We start from the raw sequence: 19,230 nt of genomic DNA on the forward strand, positions 1-19,230 counted from the left end.
TAAATTCATATTTCTAAAGTGCTTACTTAGTATGCTTTCTAGCACTAATTAGCACTGTGTGTTTATTTAAAAAAGTAAAATAAATACCTTCCTCATTTGTAAAAATGGGGATAATAATAGTGTTATTAATAATCGAATTATTGCCATAATTAAATAGGATAATGACTACAAAGCACTTATATAATGTTTGGTACCTGGTAATAGTAAGTACCAAGGCATTAAATAATAAGAAAAAGTAATGAGAATTAAACAACTGGACATCAATATGCAAAAAAAAAATGAATCTAGATGTAGACCTTACACTCTTCACAAATACTAACTCAGAATGGATTAGAGACCTAAATGTAAAATACAAAACTATAAAACTTGAAGGTAACATGGGAGAAAACCTAGATGACCTTGGGTCTACAATAACTTTTTAGATACAACACAAGAGTCATGGTAAACAGAAGCAAGACTTGATAAGCTTGACTTCATTAAAATTAAACACTTCTGCTTTATGAAAGACAATGTTAAGAGAAGACAGTGAAGAAAACAGACAAGGATCTCTTCCCTTTGGAGATTAAAGGTGGTATGGCAACATTTCTTAATTGCTCAGGTGATACAATAGGAGCCCTGTTGATACAAATTTATGTATCTGCAGGTCATAAGAGTGGGTGATTCCAGCTTCACTGTCTTGCTGGGTAATGCCTTGATGCCCAATCAGTATTTCACAAAATAATCCAATAAAGTATGTCATAGTAGCATTATTTGCTTTGTATCAGAGTAGAAACTGTACTCAGAGAGATTAACCCAAATTCATTTTGCCTCTTCCATAATATTGGGCATTTAGACCCAGTTCTTCTAACTCAGCATTCCCTATCCTTTGTTCTCAGAGTCCTTTGCAAACAACTATGTCTTGAACTATTCATTTTTTAAAGTTAGCTATCTAATTTTATCTTTCTAAATGTATCATAAACCTGGCAACATTAGGGATCATGTTTCATGTTTCTACATTATTCATATACAGTTTCCTGAGGAAAGAGAATGTAGTAGCTGCTCATGAATACATATGATTATTCTTTCTCAATTTTTAAAATAGAATGCTTTTAGGGCATAGAAATTTTGCTTAGGTGGCAGTGAAAGCTAGTGTATTGTATATTAAATAGCAAAGGCAAATCTTCAAAAGACATCCTATTCTTTCTGTACTATATATTCCTTTCCATTAACCAGTGCATTGTTATAGCTAGGAATATTCCAGGACAAGTGGAATAGGGAAACTGAGACAGAGACAAACAGCAGTTTGCAGCCACCTAGTAAATCCTATCTTCCCAAACCGAGGATACTCAAGAGTAAATGGTTTGCATTTTTCTTCCCCAACCAGAGGGTAAGTAGCCTAAATCATCCTACTCAGGGAGACAGATAACAGAAATCCTATTAAGTGCCATTTGCCAAGGACACCCAAGGACGGACAAATTAAGAGAATAAGTCTCATTTTGGTCCATCAGCATGAAGCTGATGAATATTCTATTGAGCTTCCCCGGAGACCTCCCCAAATGCCGAGCCTTTAACACCCCTGAAAATGAAGGTCCTGCGCACTCTCCCTCCAGGGAGCATGCCTGTGCCAGTCCCTTCCCCTGACCTCTGAGCAGCCCAGCCTAAGCTCTCTTGCTACGTCTTCTATGCCCTCCCTTAGTTTGTTGTCCTAAATATATTTTTGCTGCTGTCAATAAATTCTTGCTTTCTTTTCTACACTTGTCTCTTGATTGAAATCTTTCCCCCAAGAAGACAAGCAGTGAGGTCTCCTCATCTTGTCAGTAACACTTGGATCTGCAAACAGATGTTCACGGAACAAAATAGCTACTTATCAGTAGAGTTACCAATTCTGTATGCATCAATGAATGCTCCAACTTTAGAAAGAGTTGGCTAAATATTCTTGATTTCACTGGAATGTATTTTCTCTAAGGGACTAGGAGTCTTGATCTTGCTAGCACGTATTACATTGACAAAGAGTTTCTACTTGGTTTCTGCAACTGTAACCTATTTGCTGAAATGAGGGATAGATTCACTTTTAAGCTATAAAGTTCTATGGGTTTTGATAAGTGCATAGTGTCATTTAACCAATATTATAATATCATACAGAATAGTTTCACGGTCTTAAAAAGATCCCCTGTTCATCACCGGACAGTCCCTGACGGTCACTATACTGCTTAGTGGGGGTGCCAGGACGAGTCACCTCAAGATGTGCCTCTGTGGGAAGCAGATTGTTTTGAGCTAAAGACAACGTTGACCCACCTATATGGCAGGGACAACTTGTATTTACTCAACATTTACCCTTCTTATCATCCTGCAATGACTCTTTGAAGCCCCAAGGTGCATTACCTCATCCCCCTATAGCATTAGCTCAGGATGTCTTACACACCTCAATCCTCCTGCATGTGGGCTCTATGAACCTGTCATGTATGGGGGGTTCCCACAGATATATCTCTATTAAATTTGATTATTTCCTTTTTCTTATCTGTTTCATGTCTGTTTGATCATTAGACTGGCAAGAAAAACCTTGAGTTTGTTCCTCTCACATATTACCAAATCTATAGTTTTTGAGGGTTTTTTTTGCATAAAAATGAATATAAATGGAATCATACAATATATAACTTTTCAAATTGGCTTTTTTTTCACTTAGAAATATTCAGTGAAGGATACTCCATGGCTTTTTTGTGGTTTAATAGCTCATTTGCTATTATTGAAAATATTCTAAATTATGAATGTTAACACATTGTGTTTACTTATTCATATATTAGAGGTCACTTTTTATTTCCAGTTTTGGGTGATTATGTAAATTTGGTGATCTGTTGTAAATATGTGCTGGTTTTTGTGTGAATATAAATTTTCTTACCAATTGAATAAGTACCAAGGAATGCAGTTGCTCGGTCATATTGTAAAACTGTATTTAGCATTGCGAAAAACTGCAAACCTGCCTTCCAAGGTGACTTTTTGGATTTCCACCAACAACGAGTCATAGTCCTTGTTGCTCTTTTTATATCTAGGGAATGTTGTGGTACTTCATTGTTTTAATTTGAATTTTCCTAATGACAAATTATGTTGAACTTAATATTAATTTTTATATACTTACTTAACATTTGTATATCTTTTTTGTCTGCTCATATCTTTTGCCCATTTTTTATTTGGGTTTGATTTTTTTAGGTTGGGTTTTAGGTGGTCTTTTTTATTTGTTTTGGATACCAGTCCTTTATATTATACTAGTGGCCCTGCGCACAAACCCGTGCATGAGTAGCTCGCTGCCACTTGCCTCAGCTGGCCACCCTGCTCACCGCCACTCTTAGCTCGCTGCCCCGCCCTCCTGCTGATCGGTCATTACGCATCACAGCATAACGACCATTTGCATATTACCTCTTTATTATATAGGATATTTTGTAATTATTTCCCCTCAGTCCATTAAGAGTCTTAATTCTCCTGATAGTTTTTTTTTTTTTCACGAAGTGGAACTCTTAAATTTTAATGATTCTAATTTATAATTTTTTTCTTTCATGGATTATACATTTAGTGTTGTATAAAAACTCATTGCCAAACCTAAGTTTACATAGATATTCTCCTGTATTTTTTTCTAGAAGTTTTATAGTTTTCCATTTTACATTTAGGTCTATAATCCAGTTTGAATTCATTATTTTTGTCAGTGGTGTAAGGTGTGTGCATAGGTTCATATTTTTGGAAATCTGCAGTTACAGCACCATTTCTTAAAAAAGGCTATATTTTCTCCATTAAATTAACTGTAAACTTTGTCAAAAATCAGTTGAGTACGTTCATGTCAGTGTACTTCTGGGGTCTATTCTGTTCCATTTATCTATGTGTCTGTTTTTCTCTTTGTTGCCAGTACCACTCTATCTTGATTACTGAAACTTTACATAAGTCTAGAAATGTGACTTCTCTAAATTTGTTGTTGTTCTTCAATATTGTGTTGGAGTAAAAGAGAACTTTTACTCTTCCATGAACATTTTAGAGTAAGTTTGTTGATACCTACAAAATAGCTTACTGGGATTATTATTATTATTACTGGAGGCCCAATGCATGAAATTCGTGCAAGGGGCTTGGCCCTCACAGCCACAGCTTCTTCCAGAAGGTTGTTCAGATGTCCAGTCTAATTAGCATATTATGCTTTTATTATTATAGATTATTGTTATTATTAGAGTTTGTTGAATATATAGATTAGGTTAGGAAAAATAGACATCTTAATATTGATGCCAACCCACAAACATTCATTGATATATTTAATCAGTTTTTTAAATTTCTATATATGGAACCTACACTGTACATAATTTGTTAATTTATATCTAAGTATTTCTGGTATTTTGTATTATTCCCATGATGTAATTTGAAAATTTTAAATTTCAATTGCTCATTGCTATTTTATAGGAAAGCAACTGACTTTTGTACATTGGACCTTGTATTTTGAGACCTTGATATATTCATTTATTATTTCCAAAAGCATTTATTCATTTTCTTATTTTCTACATTGATATTATCTATCATCTCAAATAAAGACAGTTTTATTACCTCCTTTGTAATCTTTATACCTTTCTGTTGATTTTCTTTGCTCTGTGAGACTAAATTGAACAGGGATGAGTGTAGGAGAGGTCATGCTTTCCTTCTCCTGATCTTAGAGGAAAAGTGTTCAGTCTCTCACCATGAAGCATGATGTTAGCTGTGGGGTTTTTACAGGTGTCTTTTATCCAGCTGAGGAAGTTCCTTTCTTTCCTAGTTTGCTAAGAACTTTTGTTTTGAACAAATGTTGAATTTTGTCAAATATTTTTCTGCATCAGTTGATATGATCACGTGCCATTTCACCATGGCTTAAGACTTCGGCAAAGTTTTGTGTGTCCCCTCCTCTGCCCCCCCCCTCCTCCCCTCCCCCCATCTTGGAACATAGTTCCTTTCTCATGAAGCGTGCTCTGGTCGTATTTTACAAATGTTAATCTTCCCCTCCTCTTCCAGAACCCAGAGATATTCTTTTTCATGGATCTTCACGTGAGAACTTGTGGTTCCTGGAGGTAAAGCCCACAAAGTGTGTGGATCCCCTAATACTGTGTGTGGTCCCCAGGAGATACTCACTCTCATGCCAGGTACCCTTAGCCTCTGGCAGTTTATCAAAATTACCATGTAAGTGTTCTTACCAGTTTATACCTCTAGTACCTTCTGATTCATTTGAGTAAATTTTGGTTAGGTCCCTGAGGATGTACTTTTTCTCCATATTTTGTGTAATTTGCCCCCATAACTCAGTTTTCTGATGTATCTAAGAAAAATTTTCAGTTTTTTCTGGTTACAAAAGACAAATGATAACTTTCAAACTCTTTATATGTTGGAAATGAAACTGAATATACACAGACTATTTTTTTCCCCTTTGTGAACCTTTCAGTTATTTTATAGCCACAGAATAATAAATTAGTTTTCATATTAGCTGATTCTTTGGGAAGCTACATTGTTTGCAGAAATGAAGTAGAAAAATTCTTTTCAAATGCAAATACAAAAGTTGTTGCATTTGTAAAATAGGTATCTATGCCTGAAGTGAAAAGTAAAAAATATTATTGAATGTCTTTGTTAATACATCATCTCAATAAAAATTAACAGCAACAAAAAACTTCAAGAATATAAATCCCATCACCAGATAGAACAAAACAAATAAAAAAGCTTTGTGTTTGTGTTGTTATCAGACAAAACAAATCTTAAGGCAAAAAAAAAAAAAAAATCCAACCCCAATATTAAGGATAAAGAGGGATGCTACATAACTGTAAAATGGAAAAGTAATGATTTTGAACCTGCATTTCCATAAGTATATATGAAATCATGTGGGGGAGGGACAAATGAGACTACCACGTCAGGATCAGGGCCTGCGTTCAATCTGTGGAATTGCACAGGGCCCCACATATGGAAGGGCAGTGTGCTTGATTTAAGGTTCTACTGTCACCATTTTAGAATTCCTTGTAATTTTTGAACAAAGGATCTCATATATTTATTTAGCCTGAGCCCCACAGATTGTGCAGCCAGTTCTGCTTAGAATGCCTAGTCTAGGATCAAGGATATCTTCTTTGATGGGAAAGACTGAACTTAATTTTTCATGGGTGCAGAGAATCATATTTTCCCAACACCTCAAGTTCATTTTCTTGCAAAGTTGCCTGCTGCTACTGGTATTCTTATACAATTCTCTACTTAGTTGTCTTTTAGACTCATTCAACTTGGAAACTTAGTTCTCTTTTTGTATCGCACATGGAAGGCTGTTTCCCACTTACACTGTAAAAGGGTAGAGTGGGGGAGGTGCAGGGTCCCTTCTCTAGAGCACATTCCCTCGTGGGTCCCGCAGCACACTGGCCCCCACATCTTTCTCCAGGGAAGATGAGAAATCTGGGTACTGCTTGCTGCCTTATGCTGACCCTTGGCTTTTACAATTCCTCAATAAAGCCTTTTTCTACAACTATTTCATGGAATGTCATGATGTTTGCTGTCAGCTACCTCCCCACAATCTTGTAAGTGTATAAATGTAGACTCATGCTCTTTCCAAGATTGCCTTCTGTGACCAAGGACACACACTTAAGACTTTTGGTTGTGATTATGAATAGAGTCTAGAAACAACAAATGGGCAATGAATAGACCGTATTGACAAAATTACAAGAAAAAATTTAGAAACCCACATCAAATTAGGAGATTTGTATATATATCTCTCTCAATGATAGATGGATGTAGAAGATCAAACACTTTTTAATTGAACAATCTAATTAACAAAATTTATCACACACTCACACAGTATGTCCCTCACACAATCAATTTATCTGCTCCTTTGTATAGAAAAAAAATAAGTTTTCTAAAGATTTGTGTATTTATACTTTCTCCCTTCCCCCATTTTCATTTTCTCTTCAACTCAATATGACTTACCTAAAGTCCACTTAAAAACTCCTCTCACTGTCAAAAATGAACATCTATGTTATTGAATCTAATAGGTACTTTTTCTGTTCTTATTAGTCTGGACTTTACAGGCTGACAGTACTTTCCTTTTTGATGTATTCTCTGATCATGGATTCAGTGACAGAACTGGATCCATGGTCCTCCTTCCTTCTTTATCCATGCTCTCTACCAAAGAGAGCTTATTAATTCTTATGGCTTTAAAACTGTGCCAGATGGTGTCTATATAATAGTTAGGTGTAGAAGTCAAAGAGAAAATGTATAGAGCTGGATTGCCTAGATTGAAATCCCAGTTCTGTCTCTTAAAGCTGGGTTGAGCTTGGACAAGTTATTTAACCTCTCTGTGTCTCAGTTTCATTGCCTATAAAATGGGAATAATATTAGCCATTTCATTGTATTGTTAAAATGATTAAATCTGTTAATACTCAATGAAAAGGGCTTAAAATAGGGCCAAACATATAGTGAGGGCTTTTGTTAAAAGATATCCTTAAGTTATAAAACTTTTAACACTAATACAAATGTAAAACAAACATGTGTTAAACATTTTATTCAACATAATCAATGAGGGAATTAGTAAGATGTTACAGTGATTCAAAGGAGAATTGAAAGAGAAAAACAATATATAAGCCAACTATTTAGTTTGTCAGGAAAAATATATCTGAAACCTAAACATTGAGAAGGATCAACCATTTGAAAATCCAGGAAAATGATTTTTACCAGGCACAGGGAACGGTAATCCTATCTAATAAAAGAGTAATATGCAAATTGACCGTACCTCAGCTATACCCACAAGCCACGCCCACAAGCCAATCAGGAGCGAATATGCAAATAAACCTAACCAAGATGGCTACCGCCACAGAGAGCAGGAGGGAGGCTTGGGTTTCCCTGGCAATGGAGGAAGCCAAGCTTTCCGCCTGCCCTTGCCGGCCTAGGCCTCCACTTAAGGCTACAAAGTTTCAATGGTAGAAGATACATAAACCCAAACAGAAATGGCGGCAGCCACGGAGCTGGAAAGAGCAGGAGGCTAGGGTTGCCCACGGAGATGGAGGAAGCCAAGCTTCTGCAGCCCTGGCCGGCCCAGGCCTTCGCTTAAGGCTACAAAGTTCAATTATAGAAGATACATAAATCCCAACAGAAGGCTTGGCTCCGCTCCAGGTTACAAAGTTTCAATTGTAGAAGATAAATAAACCCCAGATACCAGGGCCTCTGCTTGGGTTGCCAGGGGCGTGGCCGGCCTGCAAACCACCACAGGTCCCTCACCCAGGCCGCCCCATGCCCCAAGGGAACCCCCACCCTGATCCGGGACACCCTTCAGGGCAAACCAGCTGGCCCCCACCCGTGCACCAGGCCTCTATCCTATCTAATAAAAGAGTAATATGCAGATTGACCATCACTCCAACACACAAGATGGCTGCCCCCATGTGGTCAAAGATCCTGCCCCCATGTGGACACAAGATGGCCACCATAAGATGGCCAGCAGGGGAGGGCAGTTGGGAGGGACCAGGTCTCCAAGGGAGGGCAGTTAGGAGTGACCAAGCCGGCAGAGGAGGGAAGTTGGGGGCGACCAGGCCTGCAGGGAAAGGCAGTTGGGAGGGACCCAGGCCTGCAGGGGAGAGTAGTTGGGGGGGACCAGGGCTGCAGGGGAGGGCAGTTAGGGGCAAACAGGCTGGCAGGGGATCAGTTAGGCATCAATCAGGCTGGCAGGGGAGTGATTAGGGGGTGATCAGGCTGGCAGGCAGAAGTGGTTAGGGGCAATCAGGAAGGCAGGCAGGCAAGCAGTTGGGAGCCAGCAGTCCTGGATTGTGAGAGGGATGTCCGACTGGGATCGGCTTAAATGGGCAGTCGGACATCCCTAAAGGGGTCCCAGATTGGAGAGGGTGCAAGCTGGGCTGAGGGGCACTCCCCCCCGCCCATGCACGAATTTCGTGCACCGGGCCTCTAGTTGTAAATAAAGGACCTGATTCGGAAATGAGCTCAGAGGGTTTGATAATTAGGGAAAAAAAGGTAATATAGTTTGAATGTAGTAAGTTATGAGAGAATAGGAGGGAAATAATATTGGATTTAGTCAGGCAATAGATCACACAGAGCCTTGAATACCACAGTGAAGGAATCTTGATTTTATTCAGAAAGTAAGGGCAGAAATCAAGAATTTTAAGCAGGGGAATGACAGTTTTGAGAAAATAGACATTGTTATTTTAACTGCCTAGTGATAAGACTTAAAAATCAAGTACTTATCAATTTTGCTCACTGTTAATTATTAAGATGATTTAAAGGCATTTTTAAAAATACAGATTAATGGAATGGGAAGAGATAGTTACATATATACATTAGTATCCAAGACCAGTGGTGCAATGGAAAATATGTCTAACTATGGATTAGAAGATCCTGGATTTAACTTACCTCATGTACTTTTTTGTGCTAGGGAGACAGTACATACAGTGATTAGGAGTTCCTTCTTTATTTTATTTTAAAAAAATCTTTATTGTTGAGAGTATTACATATGTTCCCCTTTTTCCACATTGACTCCTTCTAACCCACCAGGAGTACCTGCTTTAATGTTAAAAGACCTGGGTTCAAGTTTCTGCTCCATCCTTTTGGGACAAGTTATTTAACCTCTTTAAGCTTAACTTTCTTACACTTTAAAAATGGAGATAATAACATCTATCCAAGAATGTTTTGTGAGCATTAAATTGAAGGATAAATGACAAGTATTCTATGCTTAACACCATAACCATCTTGTTAAAATACCGCAGTGAATGTAGGTTATTATTCTTGAAACCCAGTCACTGAGATCACTCATAAATACCAACCCATATCGTGTAGGGAAGCCAGTGTCTGCCTATATCATTCTACAGATGATTACAATGGCTTGCATTTCTCCTTGTCACCTTGGCTGCCAAGGTACCACATTCACTTAATTGAGTTTATGTATGTTTTTTCTATCTCAGGGATATTTTGGATATTCTTCTTGCATTATCTTCACTAGGTAAGACCCTACTCCCACCATTCCCCAATATATTTATAGCATTAATCAAGGAGGGCAGGTTATGCTGCATTAACAAATAAATCCTGAAACCACAGTGGTTTAACTCAAATGAAACCTTACGTTTTTTTGCTCAAGCTCTTCTCTTTCCTGCAGTAGCACTGTCTGGAGCATGTGGCTTCCAATGTTACTGTATAATTGGAAAAGATAACTGGGGGATCGTATGACCTGTTTCAAAGAGTTAGTCCTTAAAGTTATAGCATACCTATACAGCGTAAAATTGGACATAGGACATCCAAGTTCGTAAAATGGCCATCTTTATTCCATATTGGGGTCCCTTGTATCTGTCTCATCCTTAGCTTCTGCCAGGATCTATGTCTCCTCTCTTGTCTCTCCATGTAGGATTTCTAATATCTCCAAACATTCAGAATCCATACATCTTTTTTTTTTTTTTTAATTCACACCTCTACCTGACTTGCCATGCCTTGAGATCTGTGCTGTGTTTTGCTAAAATAAAAAAGCTATCTGTTCTTTCAAGACTATACAGCATTGATTTCAGAGGTTGCTTTTTTCAGATAACTTGTTTTTTCCTTTCTCCAAATGCATTCATATATTAGAAACTATTTTACTGATGTAGGAATAGAAAACTAAAATCAGTAATTACTTTGATAAATCAGATTTTAACTGTAATATTGTTTTCAGGGACATTGCAGTTCAAGATATGCTAAATGAGGATTTTAAAAACAAAATCTAATAAATGTTACAGTTGAGGTTACTTCTGGTTTGTTCAGTAGCAAAAATATTTAAATATTCAGATATTTCACCCATTATACAGACTACTCACAGATTTAACTAAGATTATTTTGAATATGTTAAGATAAGTATAACTGAATGGAAATGAAGTAATTAAAATGTAAAGTAAAATGAATGAAGTGATTCTGAAATCTAATTATGTTAATGTTCAAATGTTTTACTTTGGTATCTAAAATCTACATATATTTGATGCTTCCCCCTTTTTTTTTACACTCGAACTACTTCCTCAGAAAGATCCTAAATAGAATTTTTAAAAAAGACTTTATTGTATAGAGCAGTTTTAGATCCACAGCAAATTTGCCAGATTTAGTACAGAGATTTCCCATATACTCCCTATCCCAGTACATGCATAGCTTACTCCATTACGAACCTCCCTCACCAGAGTGATTAGTTACATTAAATTGATAAACATACATTGACGCCTCACAATCACCCAAAATTCATACTTTACACTACATTGTGATATTCACTGCCTTAAAAGTCCCCTGTGCCATGTCTGTTTATCCCTGCCCTTCACCCTCTGCCCCAACCCACCCTGTGGCAACAACTGATTTTTTTACTGCCTCCATAGTTTTGTGTTTGCCAGAATGTCATATAGTTGAATCATACAGTATGTACCTTTTGGCTTCTTTCAAATAGTAGTAAGTATTTAAGATTCTTGCAGGTATTTTTTGGCCTGATAATCATTTCTTTTTAGTGCTGAATAAATAAAATTGTCTGGATGTACCACCATTTATTTATCCATTAATCTACTTAGGACATCTTGGTTGCTTCCATGTTTTGGCAACTATGAATAAAGCTGTTATAAACATGTGTGAAGGTTTTTGGTGTGAACATAGTTTTCTACTCCTTTGAGTTGGTAGTTCCGAGGAACAAGGTTGCTAGATATTTAGTAATAGTATATTTAGATTTGTAAGAAACCACCAGACTGTTTTCCAATTTAGCTGAGTCTTTTTGCATTTCCTTTAGCAAGGAATGAGCATTTCTGTTGCTCCACATCATTGTCAGCATTTGCCATTGTCATTGTTCAGATACTGGTCATTCTCATAGGCTTGTGGTGGTATCTCATTGTTGTTTTAAACTGCACTTTTTAATGACATTTGATGCGAGTTTTAAGACTGCTTTATATATTTTGAATAATAGTTCTTTATCTAATGTGTCTTTTGCAAATATTTTCTTCCTGTCTGTGGTTTATCTTCTCATTCTTTTGACATTGCCTTTCACAGACCAAGCAAACAAACAAACAAAAAAACAGAAAAAAAAGATAACAAATGTTAATGAGCGTATAGATAAATTGGAACCCTCTACACTGTTAATAGGAATGTAAAATGGTGCAGCTACTATAGAAAACAATCAAAAATTAAAAATAGTTCTACTATATGATCCATCAACCCCCCTCTGGGTATATATTCAAAATAACTGAAATGAGGTTGTCGAAGAGGTATCTGTGCTCCATGTTCACTGCAGCACTATTCACAATAGCCAGCAGTTCAGGTGTCCAGTATTGCTCATCAGGAATTCTCCTTTTCTGAGGTCATAGCTCTTATTATCTAAAATATTCATTTTATTTTACAGTTACAGATGTTTTCTTCTATATTATTTATTGATATTTAAATTTTAATTAATTTATATCTTAGGTTCTCTAAAGTAAGTATGTTCTTTAAATGTAGGTACCTGGACTTTTATGTATTCTTATTATGGTGAGTAAAAATAAATAATTGATATTTAGTTAATGAGATTTTTTAAAAAAAATTTGGATTTAAATGTTATCCAATGTGTTCACAATTTATTCATTTTTTGAAGCTCATATTTAGGTACAACATTTGTTTTACAATGAAAATCATTAGATTGTTTTATAGTAACTAGGTGTTAATGAGCTCTGTCTCTTGTTATAGAACAAATCCAAAGCAGTGAATCAGAGATCTTTAACTCTTTCATATAATCAAGATTAGAGAATAATTTCCTAAAGTAAACATGCCAATAGAAAGCAACATTGCTAATGACATTCTACATTTCTTTTTTTATATAGAGACTAGAGGCCCATTGCAGGCAGATTCCTGCAATAGGGCTTCCTGCGGCAGTCTGCTTCCCTCCCTTCTCCCCCACCCCGCCTGCTTCCCTCCCTTCTCCCCCACTCTGCCTGCTTCCCTCCCTTCTCCCCCACCCTGCCTGCTTCCCTCCCTTCTCCCCCACCCTGCCTGCTTCCCACCCTTCAACCCCACCCTGCCTGCTTCCCACCCTTCTCCCCCACCCTGCCTGCTTCCCTCCCTTCTCCCCCACCCTGCCTGCTTCCCTCCCTTCTCCCCTACCCTGCCTGCTTCCCTCCCTTCTCCCCCACCCTGCCTGCTTCCCTCCCTTCTCCCCTGCCCGCCTTCTTCCCTCCCTTCTCCACAGCCCCGCTTGCTTGCTTCTCTCCCTTCTGCAACGCTTGGCTTCCTTCTTCTACTCTGTCTTCAGTCTTCGCTCTGCTCCGGGATATGCAAATTAACCGCCATCTTGGTTGGGTTAATTTGCATACTTGCTCCTGATTGGCTGGTGGGCGTGGCTGGTGGGCATGGTTTGTGGGTGTAGCAGAGTGATGGTTAATTTGCATATTACTCTTTTATTAGATAGGATATTTTCTTTCTAATACATCATTTATTTTGAAATAAATAATAAATATTTATGATTTATTATGTTTCTTTTAAATTATTTATTGAAGTATTGCAAATATAACCTCTACTCTATCCATATTTATTTTGATACTTAAAGTATATGAATTTATTTGTTTAGTGTAAGTAGAGATCTATTGATTTGCAAAGCAGGATTTTATATTAAACTCTAAGGCTGATTTAACATTTTTTTAGCAGTAGCTCTGTCTGTTTAGAAAATATTTAATTCTATAAGAAATTTGTCAAAATTCCTAAAGATTCTGATATGAAAGATGAAATAGAGAACTGTACAAAGATAGGTGGTGAGTAAATGTCCATGCTATACTACACCTAATATTGTTTTCTTAGAAGGAAAGAATGAGGAGACTCATTATATTTACAGTTGCTGTTACTTTGGACTGGAGACATCTGAAAATACCAAGATAAACAAAAACAGAATGAAGGAGGAATCTCCTTGATCTAACCAAGGAGGATAGATCTGGCTCAAAACATGAGAATGTATTTTAAATCCACACTGTCAGTGGGAAAAGAAATAAAGGAATTAGATGAGTTGGGTTAAGGATTGGGGGAAGAGAAGCCAAGCCTGTCATTGCCCTCAAGACACACACATGGTGACAAATATGTGTTGATGAAACAAATGCTTATTGCCTCTTCATAAACATGTTTTTCATAAACTCATCTGAATTCATGCATTCAATTATCTCTTACCTCAGGAAGGCCATAAATAGCATCTGGAGAATGTGATGCTCATTTCAGTAGCTGAACCTGAAACAGTAGTGGATCGTGAATAATATAATACATACAATTATTGGGTTGGGAGGGCAGACAGAGGCAATGTTAAATTCTCAAGTGGAGTTGTAAATCTTCCTTTACTGTGCTGCTGCATCAACAGGGAGCCTCAAAAATATTCTTTATATCCGTTATCAAAAAGAGGCTGCACAATGTGCAATGCAATATAGAAATCATTTTCCCAAAAGAGAATAGACTATTAACAAAATGAGACACACATTCTTCCTATGAAAACAGAGAGAGAATGATTCCTCTGGAAAATTAGGACTGTTTGGTTAGTGATTTGGTGTAGAATACAGGTTTATCAAAATGCAGTGATTAGCAATAATATCTAGGAAATAAAGGCCTTAAATAGATGGAGGGTTCCAGATTATCTATATATATAAAACGCTAATATGCAAAGTGTCCCCTCAGGAGTTCAATTGGGAGACTGGAAGTTCGATCGCTCACTATGACGTGCGCTGACCACCAGGAGGTGGTGCGGAACAAAGGAAGGCCCCGGACAGCAGCCGGCAGCCATGAAAGAAAGGCCCTGGCTGGCAGCTGGAAGGCCCCAATCAGCCCCGATCACCGGCCAGGCTTAGGGACCCTACCTGTGCACGAATTTCATGCATTGGGCCTCTAGTGTAATAATAAATAGCTACATTGTCTATAAATAAAATGCATAGAAATCAAAGATGGAAGAAAGAGAAAGGGAGAGAGAGATCAGTAAAGGTGCTTACTTATAATGGAAGGAATAGATGATTCAACTTGCTCGTCCTGGGAGTCCTAGGAAACTTAAAGTAACACTTGAAACTCAGGATTCTGAAGTTTAGCCACTTAACTAGTCTTTTTTTTTTTTTTTTAAAGTTTTTTTGTCCAGAGGCCTGGGTTTAATATATATATATCTACACTAATAAAAGAGTAAGATGCAAATTGACCATACCTTTGCGATGCCCACCAGCCAATCAGGAGTGAGTATGCAAATTAATACAACAAAGGTGGCAGGTTAATTTGCATATGCAGGCGCTGAGCGGCGGGGGCGGGGCGAGACGCTTGCATGGTTGCCATGGTGACGACGCAGGCATTCCGTACTGCCCCAGCACCTCCAGGCCTCTGGGCAGTGTGGGACGACAGAAAGGCAGCTCTGGGCCAGAGCGAAGGCGGTGCCAGCAGCCAGGGGAAGGAAGGCCCATTCTTGCACGAATCTTTGTGCATTAGGTCTCTAGAGTATGTATGCACACACACACACACACACACTAGAGGCTCGGTGCATGAAAGTCGTGCACTGGGGGGTGTGTGGCCCTCAGCCCAGCGTGCACTCTCTCCAATCTGGAACCCCTCGAGGGATGTCTGACTGCCGGTTTAGGCCCAATCCCGCAACTGTAAATATAATGAGTCTCCTCATTCTTTCCTTCTAAGAAAACAATATTAGGTGTAGTATAGCATGGACATTTACTCACCACCTATCTTTGTACAGTTTTCTATTTCATCTTTCATATCAGAATCTTTAGGAATTTTGACAAATTTCTTATAGAATTAAATATTTTCTAGACAGAGAGAGCTACTGCTAAAAAAATGTTAAATCAGCCTTAGAGATTAATATAAAATCCTGCTTTGCAAATCAATAGATCTCTACTTACACTAAACAAATAAATTCAGTCGGACATCCCTCTCACAATCCAGGACTGCTAACTCCCAACTGCTTGCCTGCCTGCCAGCCTGTTCATCCCTGAACCACTCCCCTGCCAGCCTGATCCATTACTAACTGCTCTTCTGCCAACCCGATCACCCCTAACTGCCCTCCCCTGCCGGCCCGGAAACTCCCAACTGCCCTCCCCTGCTGGCCTGGTTGCCCCTAACTGCCCTCCCCTGCTGGCCATCTTGTGATGGCCATCTTTGACCACATGGGGGCTGCGATCTTCTGTGAGGGTGTGAGGGTCTATTTGCATATTACCTCTTTATATATAGGATATATATTGATTTTAGAAAGGAAGGGAGTGGGAGAGAGAAAGATATAGAAACATCAGTGATGAGATAGAAACATTGATCAGATGCCTCCTGCATGCCCTACACTGGCGATGGAGCCCATAACCCAGGCATTAGGGTAAATATTACTATCATCTTGAGTACTGCAGTACAAGTGTCCATATCTTTGTTTGATGTGTTATATTGGATGATGTAAATAAGGACAAATGGGTAGACATATCATGATGAAGCCATCTTCACTGGGGGAAACTCACGTCCACAGCATCGTAGTGTTTGTATGGGCCCTGCATTACCTTTTCAATTTAGGGCAGTGCACAGATGTCTAATAGATATCATGGTCTAGGACAGGGGTGGGCAAACTTTTTGACTCAAGGGCCACAATGGGTTCTTAAACTGGACCGGAGGGCCGGAACAAAAGCATGGATGGAGTGTTTGTGTGAACTAATATAAATTCAAAGTAAAGGAGTGGAGGGGAGAGCAAGAGAACCGGATAGAACAGCCGGATCCGGCCCGTGGGCTGTAGTTTGCCCACGGCTGGTCTAGGAAGTGACCTTGAGCTCTGACTTCTTTTTTTTTTTTAATATATTTTATTGATTTTTTACAGAGAGGAAGGGAGAAGGATAGAGAGTTAGAAACATCAATCAGCTGCCTCCTGCACACCCCCTGCTGGGGATGTGCCCGCAACCAAGATACATGTCCTTGACTGGAATTGAACCTGGGACCCTTGAGTTCACAGGCCGACGCTCTATCCACTGAGCCAATCCGGTCAGGGTGAGCTCTGACTTCTAAAAGGCATGATTAGGTAAGGTCCAGACCCTTTCCTGCTAGAATCAGAACCAGGATTAAGGAGTCATATTAACTGGTAGAACATTGACTCCAGCTCTACTTCCCCAGCTCAGGTTCATGGTTATCAGCATTAGCCCCTCCCTTTGAGTGAAAGCAGGAAGGCTGAGGTTCAAGTCTTATATTTCCATGGAGCTCTGAGGGAGGTAATTTCTGTTTCTGGGAGGCCAACCTTCAGGGCATTAATCTTGATATTTAAACATACTTCTTGCAAAATTTTATAAATATAAATTAGGTAAATCTCTTTACCCATTCATTCTTTATAGTTTTGAGGCACATGACACAGATTTGAGATTTTATTAATATAAAACACAATGTTTAGCAGCATTGATTCAGTTGTTTCTAGGTAAAACTGGCAAGACCTATTTCAGGCTACCAAATTACCATCTTCCTTGAAGATAACTCTCCATTTTTACTTCGTTGACTTTGGGTACAAGCCTCCCTTCATACTAATGTACCAACCACCCAGAGAGTCAAATCATATTTTCTATTTCCTCCCATTCTTTGCTACAATTGACTGGTTATTTTACTACAATTGACTGGAATTTATTTATGCCCTGGCCAGTGTGGCTCAGTTGGTGGAGAGTTATCACATGCACTGAGAGGTTGCCGGGTTGATTCCCAGTCAGGGCCCATGCCTGGGTTATGGGCTCATCCCCAGTGGGGGGACATGGAGGAGGCAGCCAATCCATGTTTTGTTGTTTTTTTTTCTCATTGTTGTTTCACTCTCTCCCTTCCTCTCTCTCTAAAATAAAAAGAAACCACACATATTAAAAATATAAATTTATTTAAAATAATTCATTTGTAATATGAATTTTTAATATATAAAAATGAAAGAGAAATTTATTCTGATTTTTCCTAAAGAGATTTACCTACACATACCAAGGTTTGAACTCTTCAGGAGCAGGGGCTCTGTCATTCTCACCTTTGTTCCCTACTGCCTATTTCTGGACGAATTCATGATGCCCTGCTGATGTCTTTTATGTTCAGATCCTACCAGATTCAGAAAGTAAATGGTCCCAGTCTCTATTCCTGTAATACTTGCGAATCATTATAACATATCTGTTCTTCAGTTTAAATTAAGCTGGGCTTCTGAAAACTGAGGTGTTTTTTGAAATTATTTGATCTCTTTTGAATCTTTTTTAGACGGTTCATGCTCTCAATAAACTCAAGAGCACATCATTCGGAAAGAGTCTAGGAGCTTTAAATGACAAATTATCAATTTTTTGATCTGTGGGTTTTAATGAACAATAATATTTTATTGAGAAATAGTAGTTGCTATTTAGAAATATTACTCTACATTTATTGTGATCATTCACTCGTCATCCGTAATGCTTGCATAACTAATGTACATTGAGTTGAATTAAAATTTCATTTTATAACTAGCTTCTCCTGCTAGTATCTTAAAGTGGAGAAACAGAACTTTTAGGAGAGAGAGTGTATGTTCCTAAGGTATGGGATGTCCTGATAGTATTATGCAGAAAATTAGTCATTTTTCGATTTATGGCAAAAGGCTTCATTTGAAAAATATTTAGGTCAGTCCAACTGTGATAAAACCACATATGAAAATAACTGCCCACAGAGATAGCACTGAGGTGAGATCAGTGAGACCCGTCTCAGACACAAGATTTAAGGGGTGCTGGAAACAGTAACAGATATTTTAATGCCCCCTTTTCAGAACTAACAAATGCATGCAGCACTCCATGGTGAACATTAGTATTTCTTATTTTTCCTTTGGTCTCAAACTCAAGTAGGACAGTAATTATGTCTTCATTTAAAGTTTTTATGTTTTTGTTTCTCATTCATTTTTATCTTTTACAATTGGTGCATTAAAATACAATTTTTTTTAAATATATTTTATTGATTTTTTACAGAGAGGAAGGAAGAGTGATAGATAGTCAGAAACATCGATGAGAGAGAAACATCGACCAGCTGCCTCCTGCACACCTCCCACTGGGGATGTGCCCGCAACCAAGTTACATGCCCTTGACCGGAATCGAACCTGGGACCTTTCAGTCCGCAGGCTGACGCTCTATCCACTGAGCCAAACCGGTTTTGGCATAAAATACAATTTGTCTTGACTGAGTTTTTGGATACCCCCTTTGAAGGTGTTGGCAACAGAATAAAAATTGAGTGAAGCCCAAAAGACAAAAAGTTGCATGCATAGAGCATCAAAAACCTGTAAAGTAACAGGAATTTGCTAGAATTTATATAGCTAAAAATAGAAAGTAAAAT

The sequence above is a fragment of the Plecotus auritus genome (genome assembly GCF_963455305.1).
Source record: "Plecotus auritus genome assembly, chromosome: 9".
Taxonomy (NCBI): Eukaryota; Metazoa; Chordata; class Mammalia; order Chiroptera; family Vespertilionidae; genus Plecotus; species Plecotus auritus.